Source organism: Bos grunniens, chromosome 29 (genome assembly GCF_055505025.1).
Source record: "Bos grunniens cultivar Pamir isolate PY7600 chromosome 29, Bosgru_T2T1.0, whole genome shotgun sequence".
NCBI lineage: Eukaryota > Metazoa > Chordata > Mammalia > Artiodactyla > Bovidae > Bos > Bos grunniens.
In genome coordinates, this window is record NC_141193.1 from 25,575,997 (window position 1) to 25,584,905 (window position 8,909).

General features: G+C 43.9%; 1 long non-coding RNA gene across 1 annotated transcript; it reads right to left on the reverse strand.

Annotated features, from left to right (window-relative positions):
- Positions 1 to 379: 379 nt before the first annotated feature.
- LOC147342427 (uncharacterized) lies at positions 380 to 7,487 on the reverse strand. Its single transcript, XR_015157991.1, has 2 exons — positions 7,350 to 7,487; positions 380 to 1,407 (listed from the first exon to the last, which is right to left on the reverse strand). It is a non-coding gene; the product is annotated as an uncharacterized LOC147342427 (long non-coding RNA).
- Positions 7,488 to 8,909: the final 1,422 nt, after the last annotated feature.

An 8,909-nucleotide genomic window follows, 5' to 3' on the forward strand; every position in this document is an offset into this window, starting at 1 on the left:
CTTTCCTGTCCGTCACCAACTCCTGGAGCTTGCTCAAACTCATGTCCATCGAGTCGGTGATGCCATCCAACCATCTCATCCTCTGTTGTCCCCTTCTCCTCCTGCCTTCAGTCTTTACTAGCATCAGGGTCTTTTCCAATGAGTCAGTTCTTTGCATCAGGAGGCCAAAGTATTGGAGCTTCAGCTGCGGTATCAGTGCTTCCAATGAATATTCAGGACTGATTTCCTTTAGGATGAACTGGAGATCAGCCCTGGGATTTCTTTGAAAGGAATGATGCTGAAAGGTTGTTGTTGAATCACGCGAATACACCGGGATTCTTGGCCCCCGGAGGAGAAGAATTCAACCCGGGGCCAGAGACGAGGCTTGATCGCTCAGAGCTTTTGTGTAATAAAGTTTTATTAAAGTATAAAGGAGATAGAGAAAGCTTCTGACATAGGCATCAGAAGGGGGCAGAAAGAGTACCCGCTTGCTAGTGTTAGCAATGAAATTATATACTCTCTAATGAATCTAAAGAATGTCTGGAGGTTGTAAAGACCTCATCAGACCTACTCCTATAATTTACATTTTAAGATAACAGAATTAGCCAGAAGGTTTAATCTAGAGACTGTCTTTAGGCAGGATACATTATTGTTATATAATCCTAAGGAATGTGGAGAAAGAAAAAAAGTTTGTCCTTTTTTTCTCCTTGAGAATTCCAGACCCCTCTCTCCTTGGGGACCCCTAGACTCCTTATCAACCTGCCTAGGAAATGACTCTCTCATTCCCCCCTTTTCTTTTAGGAGAATTATGTTGTCTAGGGGAAAGGGGTGTTGTTCTCGTTCCATAACTACTTTTGAGTTGACAAGGGGCGTTGTCCCTAAATTGGTGAGGCAACATATTCTCCTAATCCTCATATTGAGGATATCTGATCCAGGGGCCCCAAAGAGTAGTTGGAGGAAGCTACAGCAGTAGCAGGAGTTTGAGCAACCATTTGTAACTTAAAAGCTTTCATGTGGCTAGAAACAAATCCAGTTATACAATTACAGATGCAGGCAACATAGTCATTAAAACAAGTTAAAATAGAAATTAAAAGTCACATTATGTCCATAGTTAAAGTATAAAGTGTTGCACCAGTCCATTTTAGGATTGGTAAATGTCATCAGATGAAGAAGAGGCATCGCATGTGATTGTTGTCGAAGGTATTCACAGACTTGGAGAAAGTCTTTTCCTTGAAGTGGGGATGTCCACCACGGAAAGCCTTCCACTGATGAAGAGGGGAGCGCTCCGCAGAACCAGCAGTTAGACCGATTGTGGAATGCAGCATAGGAGTGAGCCCAGGACAGGAAGACATTGTCTTGAGGATCCAACGGCAGACTCAGGATATTTGGAGTCAGCAGAAGTAAGCTCACATAGGTTATCAGGTCCATCTAAAAGGTACAAAGTCAGAGCATAGAAAGTAAAGACATAAAATGAAGTCACTTAATTTTGGTCAGGGTGCCACCTCTTAACTCGAGTATGATGTACCCACGAATCAATTTCTGGCACTTTGACAGCTGTGGGAGAAGAAAGAATAACCTGGTAAGGACCTTCCCAGAAAACCTCGAGGGATGGGCCCCCAGATCCCAATGTTTTTATGAGGACCTCGGTTCTTGGCTCAAATAGAGGCTTGCTTGTCTCGGAGGCTGGGTCAGGAGTCGTCTCCTGGAGTTCTGTTAATGCCTGTTGAAAAGCTGAGAGCTGAGTTACATTGGGGGGTAGTTCGAGCCCTCATTAAAGCTATGGGTAGGACTTTAATCCATTTGTCCTGCGTCTCTTGAGTAAATTTGCTCAGATGTCTTTTGATAATGTCATTAGCTTTTTCAACTTTTTCGGAGGATTGGGGGGTCTCCAGGAACAGTGTAAGTGATATTTTATTTCTAGAGCTTTAGCTACCCCCTGAGTTACAGCAGCTTTAAAGGCGGAGCCATTGTCACTCTGAAGGCTCCGTGGCAGCCCAAACCTGGAGATAATTTTATGGATTAAAATCTTTATAACCTCTTTAGCCTGTTCACTATGACAGGGAAAAGCCTCAATCCATCCAGTAAAGGTATCTACCCAAACTTGTAAGCAAGAATATCCATTAGCTTTTGGCATATGAGTAAAATCAATTTCCCAATCCTCTCTAGGATACTTCTCACTTCGTTGTAATCCAGATTTTTTTAGCTTTTCAGTCTTTGTGTTATTTTTTTTGACAAATCTCACACCTTTTGATAATATTCTTTAAAGTTTTCATTACATTTTTATCTTTAAACAAACAAGAAACCATCTGGTAAGTACTCTCGGCACCCAAATGAAAACTCTGATGTAAACCCTTAAGAATTTTCCACTGAGCATTTTTAGGAATTATTAATCGTCCATCCTCGGACTGTAACCATCCTTTATCAGTAATCTTTGCTCCTCGCTTCTCATATCTTTCTAATTCTTCCTCAGTATATTGGGGTTTTTCCTGTTCCACAGGACCTGTCCAGATCAAAGGCGTCTGTAGTGAAGGGGTTTCGTAAAGTGCCGCTTTTCTGGCTTGACAGTCAGCCAGCTGATTACCTTTGGCTATTTTACTCCCATCCCTGCTGTGCCCTTTGCAGTGCATAACAGCTACTTCTTTAAGACAATATATAGCAGTTAAAAGTCTCTCGATCTCTCTGAAATGCTTAATAGGTTTTCCTGTTGCTGTTTTAAAGTGTCTCTCTTTCCATATTGCAGCATGAGCATGTAAAGTCAAATAAGCATACTTAGAATCAGTGTAGATATTTACCCCCTGCCCTTTGCTTAACTCTAGAGCTCGGGTCAGGGCCACAAGCTCCGCTGACTGAGTACTGGTTCCCTGGGGGAGAGATTTTGCTTCCAAAACCTGTTCAGCAGTCACCATGGCGTAACCTGCTTTACGCTTTCCATCCCGAACAAAAGAACTGCCTTCTGTAAATATTTCCATGTCAGGATTGTCTAATGGGGTATCTTGTAGATCCTCCCGAGCTGCATAGTTTAAAGTTAGGAATTGAGAACAATCGTGATCAGGTGTTTCATTTTCCTTCTCAGGAAGGAAAGTGGCAGGATTTAAATTTCCACAAACTTTAAGCTTAGTTACTGGTCCTTCTAACAACAATGACTGATACTTAAGAAGCCTACTGTCTGTCATCCAAATATTAACCTTAGAATTTAAGATTCCACTCACATTATGAGAAGTCAGTACAGTAAGGTTTTGTCCATTAATTGTTTTTAAAGCTTCAGGTGCTAATAAAGCCGCTGCCCCAATTACTCTTAGGCAGTGGGGCCACCCACGTGAAACTACATCTAATTCTCTGTTTAGATAAGCACTAGGTTGCTGGTGCGGCCCTTGGGGTTGTGTCAAAACTCCCAATGCCACACCTTTTCATTCAGTGACAAATTAAATTTTGACCCTGTGGGCAAGCTCAGAGCTGGAGCTTGCAGGAGAGCAGTCTGAAGAACCTTAAAAGTCTTTTGAGTTTCTGGAGACCAAACCAGTTTGTTGGTTTGGGCCTGCTGAGTTTCAGCTATAAGTTTATATAAAAGCTGGGCAAGTTCCCCATAACCCGGAATCCAAATGTGACAGTAACCTGTGATTCCCCAAAATCTTCTCAATTGTCTTAAAGTCATAGGTAGGGGGTGATTTAGTATAGGTTTAATTCTCTCAGGACCTATGGCCCTAGTCCCTTCTGATATGATTAGGCCCAGATGTCTAACCGATTGTTGACAAAGCTGAGCCTTTTTTCTTGATGTCTTGTAACCACAGCCTGCCAGAAAGTTTAAGAAATCTTCTGAGGCTCGCGAACAAGCTTCCTCTGTCTCAGCACAGAGCAAAGTATCATCTACATATTGTAACACCACCGCTTCAGAGCTATTCAAGTTTTGTAGATCCTATGACAAACTTTGTCCGAATAAGAGAGGACTGTCACGAAATCTCTGGGGCAAAACTGTCCAGGTTAACTGAGAAGCTGGCTGCGTAGGGTCTTCAAAGGCAAATAGAAATTGACTTTCTTCCGCCAAAGGCACTGAATAGAAAGCATCCTTTAAATCAATTACTGAGAAATATTTGGCCCGTTCAGGAATTTCAGACAATAGAGATAAGGATTAGGCACCATGGGGTGTAAAGGAACTACAGCCTCATTTATTATTTGTAAATCTTGAACTAGTCTCCATTTACCATTCGATTTCTTTATACCCAAAATAGGAGTGTTGCAAGGACTGTTACAGGGAATTAATAGTCCCTGCTCCTGTAAATTTTCGATGATGGGTTTTAACCCTTCCTTAACTTCAGGTTTCAGTGGATACTGCTTCTTATGTGGAAATACGTGTGGGTCTTTGAGCTTAACAACTACAGGAATAGCATTTTGTGCTCGACCCACAGATTTTCCATCAGCCCATACTCTAGGATTTACATTTTGTTCAACTAAAGGGAGAGAAAGGAAGGGCTCCATATTCATGAAAACAGAGGCATGGACCTTGCTCGGTATATCCCTTCCCAAAAGCGGTGAGGGAGATTTTGGCACGATCAGAAACTCGTGTGAAAACAGCACAGAATCCCAGTTGCAAGATAAAGAATAACTGAAATAATACCTTTTGGCTCATCCAGACAGTCTCATTACGGAAGCGGATCAGGAAAAAAGTGGGCCAAGGGCTTCAGCAAGCACAGAATAAGTTGCCCCAGTATCTAAAAGGAAATCAACGGATTGGCCCCCCACAATTATTAATACCCGGGATTTCTCAGGTGTAATTAGGACAGGAGCTTGTGTGGGGGCCCCTGGGTACCTTCAGTCCTGATTGTCTTGAGTCCGACCCCGGAGACCTACGCCTCTGGGGGCAGTCTCTCTTCCAGTGTGGTCCTTTGCAGACCAGACATGGAGCTGGGGGCGGCTTAGATGCCTGAGGGCAATCCCGCTTGAGGTGCCCCTCCTTTCCACAGTAATAGCAAGCCCATCCCTTTTCACCTGGGCCCCTCTGGGCACTTTTCTCAGGCTGTTTAAGAACGTTTTTCATAGCCATGGCGAAGGCTTCCGCCTTTTCCTTTGTCTTTTTTTGCCTTTTTTTCTTTTCCTCATATTCCCTACCATAATAGACTGTCTGAGCCAGTTGTAACAGAGTATCTAAAGACTGATTTGATCCATACGCCTGTTTTAATAGCTTACGGCGGATATTTGGAGCCGACTGAGTGAGAAATCTATCCTTTAAGATCACTTTTTCCTCTTCACTTTTGGGATCAATCTCAGTGAATCTGCGAAGGCCTTCTTTCAGTCTATCTAGGAATTTTCCAGGAGCTTCCTTCTCCTCCTGTTCTATGTCTGCCAATTTGCCATAGTTTAAAGGCTTAGAACGCGCCTAAGTCCCTCAAGAATACATCTAACAAAATGACTCTGATCCCATCTTCCTTTAGCTGTGTTGTAGTCCCAGTCTGGTTCTATAGTTGGGACCGCCTGATTCCCAGTGGGGAAGGCCGCTATCTCGTTCTCCCTCTTCCCTACTGATTCATTACCAAGCCATTCATCTCCATAAGCAACCGCTTTCCCCAAAACTCGAGTCTTTGACTCAGGAGTCAGCGTTTGTCCCAAGATATACATCACATCCTTCCAAGTGAGGTCATAAAGCAGAGTAACACCTTTAAAGGCTCTAATATATTTTTCTGGGTCCTCGAAATAGCCTCCCAGATCCTCCTTGATTCTTTGTATTTCTTGATAAGAGAAAGGCTTATTAACTCTCACAGACTGATTATTTCTCCCGGTGGGTGTTTCATAAAGAGGCAACAGCTTGTGTGGCTGTTCCTCAGTCTCTCTGGCTGCTCTGCGCATATGATCCCAGGGATAGATTGGAGAAACCTGTTTTTCTTTTTCTCTTTGTCTCCTGTCCTCCATCTCATCTCTTACTTCGATGGTCTGAGTTTCTACTGAAACCAGAGTAGTCTGAGGTTGTACTGAGACAGGAGTTGTTTGGACCTCCATGTGGGCAGTTTGAATCCCAGTTTGGAGTCCCAGGTACGGGGCCAAAGTAAGAGGACAGGAGGGAGCTGAAGATTTCACGCCCAAATCTATACGCTTAGGACATAAGTCTGGCATATTTTGCAGAGAGAAAAAGGGCAACACATATGCTACTTCTACTCATTTCCCTTGTTCTTTACAGAACCGGTCTAATTGTAGAACAGTATTATACTTAAGAGACCCTCCAACTGGCCACCGTTCGCCGTCCTCCAATGGATACCGTGGCCATGCAGTATCACATAGGAAGACCAGGTGTGTCTTCTTTAAGCCCTGGGGATCAAGTCTATCCCAGTTTTTCAGGATACAGTTCAAAGGCTGGAATTGTTAGCTCTCATCTGTAAGAGAGGAAAAAAAGCGACCAGCGCCATTTTTTCTACCGGAGGCATCCCTCCCTGTTCTAGATGGGGGTGTAGACAGACATTACACCAAAAGCTTTTCCTTCCTGGTCGGACTTAGTCTGTCCCTTACCGACACAGGCGCTGTACTCGTCCCTCCCGGTTCTACCACCGAGATGGGTTGGGGATGTACCAGGGGTAGACTTGATAGCACCCCTACTTGATGTCCAGCTCTTCACCCTTAACTTTGCTTGCCTCTGATGTCACCCGGGGTGAACCAGAGTAACCTTCCGGAATGCCTCCCAAGCTAAGACCGCTGTGGGAAACATTAGTCACCTGAGTGCCTGTGCATGACCACATTTCCTGACCACAGTAAGACCAACATGAGCATAAAACTGAGATGTTCTTTTCTAGCATCACCACACCATTATAACAGCCTCCTCTGATCCACTAAGAGCTGGCGTTACCAAAGGAAAAAAACCCATTGCAGTCCCAATCTGAGTAACCTTTAACCTCAGAGATGTTCTGGGAGCTAGAGCTCTATCTAGCTTCCGAACTTTCGATTCCTAGCGAGGCTAGGCGCTTTATTGGCCACCAATCCAAGTTTGGGACCTAAGCCACAGTACACAGTAACAGTATAGATCACAAGTCCCTTGAAAGTCTATGATCCGATAGATTAGGTTAGTACTTCTAATTCCCAAGGAGTATGAAATGGTCAAAGAGACTGAAAAGTTTGACCAAGAAAGGAGAGTTCGGTCCACACACTTTGCCCATTTCTGGTCGGTTCCCGAAGGAGACATTGGGTGCCTCTTGGCATTGGCAGGTCGGTATAACCCCCCGACAGGTTTCTGCCAGAAGCCGTATGAGATCACCATGGAACCGCAGAGCAGGGCCCCTTGCTTCACGCAGGGCCTGCCATTCATTCACACAAGCACACGGTAGAGTTAGTAAAGCACAGCAGAAAACGTGTTCGCTAAGAGAACAAAGAACTAAGGCTCCAAGCATCCTTACCTTGTCCTGAAGGATCCCGGACGAGCCCCCAAGATGAAAGGTTGTTGTTGAATCACGCGAATACACCGGGATTCTTGGCCCCTGGAGGAGAAGAATTCAACCCAGGGCCAGAGACGAGGCTTGATCGCTCAGAGCTTTTGTGTAATAAAGTTTTATTAAAGTATAAAGGAGATAGAGAAAGCCTCTGACATAGGCATCAGAAGGGGGCAGAAAGAGTACCCGCTTGCTAGTGTTAGCAATGAAATTATATACTCTCTAATGAATCTAAAGAATGTCTGGAGGTTGTAAAGACCTCACCAGACCTACTCCCATAATTTACATTTTAAGATAACAGAATTAGCCAGAAGGTTTAATCTAGAGACTGTCTTTAGGCAGGATACATTATAGTTATATAATCCTAAGGAATGTGGAGAAAGAAAAAAAGTTTGTCCTTTTTTTCTCCTTGAGAATTCCAGACCCCTCTCTCCTTGGGGACCCCTAGACTCCTTATCAACCTGCCTAGGAAATGACTCTCTCAATGCTAAAGCTGAAACTCCAGTACTTTGGCCACCTCATGCAAAGAGTTGACTCATTGGAAAAGACTCTGATGCTGAGAGGGATTGGGGGCAGGAGGAGAAGGGGATGACAGAGGATGAGATGGCTGGATGGCATCACTGACTCAATGGACGTGAGTCTGAGTGAACTCCGGGAGTTGGTGATGGACAGGGAGGCCTGGCATGCTGCGATTCATGGGGTCGCAAAGAGTCGGACACGACTGAGCGACTGAACTGAACTGAAATAAATTATGTTAAAAACAAAGGTAACAAATATTCAATTGTACTCACATTGAGCATAAATACTCAACTAGTTATTTTACTGCTATCTATGCTCTTGAGGTTATTTACATTATTGTATATGTATAGTGAAAATACTATATAATGGTGTACAGATCTTCCCATCCGTGTTCAGTGATGTCATGTTGGTAGCTTAAAAGTAGCCATGGTAGGAGTATTTTACACCACATGTATTGGCAAGTACTTCAAGTCGGGGCTTTTTATTCCCAGAGAGTTTATTGTTAATCATTTACCAGCCCACCACTAATATTGCTTACCAGGCATGACAGTTGCATGGTTTTGGTTGCAAAGAAGCAGGGGCCCACTCAGGTTAGTTTAACTAAGGTGAAGAACGGTTTATGCTCAGGGTACTTATTATGAGAAAAGGGAGATAGAGTATCATGAAGATTCAAGAACAGGCTCTATCCCAAGGCTTTGTGGAGCTGGGGTCTTGGAGGGGGGGGGGTTCTGGATCCAAGGCCACGCTGGTGATCCCAGAACATGGCCTTGGGCTCTGAGCCCTGATTCATGCTGTTCTCCGAATACCTGCTTCTTTCTGTCATGGTTTCAGCTGGCTTCCCCCTTGTCCCTTTGTTATCTATCACTTGTGCTTATAATTTCTCATATCTTTGGCTTGTTTTGACTTACCATAGCCATTCCCACTTTTCATTATTTGCTCCCTTTGAAGACGTGTTATTCTCTTTTCTTTTGTTGCTTTAATTTCTAAACGAGGAGATCTGATTGGTCC